A 425-nucleotide genomic window follows, 5' to 3' on the forward strand; every position below is an offset into this window, starting at 1 on the left:
TGTGAACTGAGATATGTGACAGCATATATACTACTGTGTGCCATTTGCTAACCGCAGGCACCTGAAGTTTGTATACTTTTTTCTTATTCTATTTTATGTTAATTTCTATACAAACCTTTGGTATGCTCTCAAGGCCTAGGTCAGTAGTTGTGTGACATATGCTTTACTGCATTTTGACATACCGACTTTGACTTTTGTCCCCATTGAAGGGATCCAGAGCAACAAAGGTGACCCAAATCTGTGCCTCAATCAATGGTTAATGTACATTAAGCATTCCACACTGCGGGTGGAGCATCACATCAAACAGGTGAGGGCAAATGTCGAATAGTCTAGTACTTTTAAAGCTTATCTTTCGCCATGACTCAGTTTTTAACCTGTGAATTTTTTCCCTTCCTAATTGTGTGGCTTTTTTTTTTTTTTTTTTT

The sequence above is a fragment of the Babylonia areolata genome, chromosome 26, assembly GCF_041734735.1.
Source record: "Babylonia areolata isolate BAREFJ2019XMU chromosome 26, ASM4173473v1, whole genome shotgun sequence".
NCBI classification, from domain to species: Eukaryota; Metazoa; Mollusca; class Gastropoda; order Neogastropoda; family Buccinidae; genus Babylonia; species Babylonia areolata.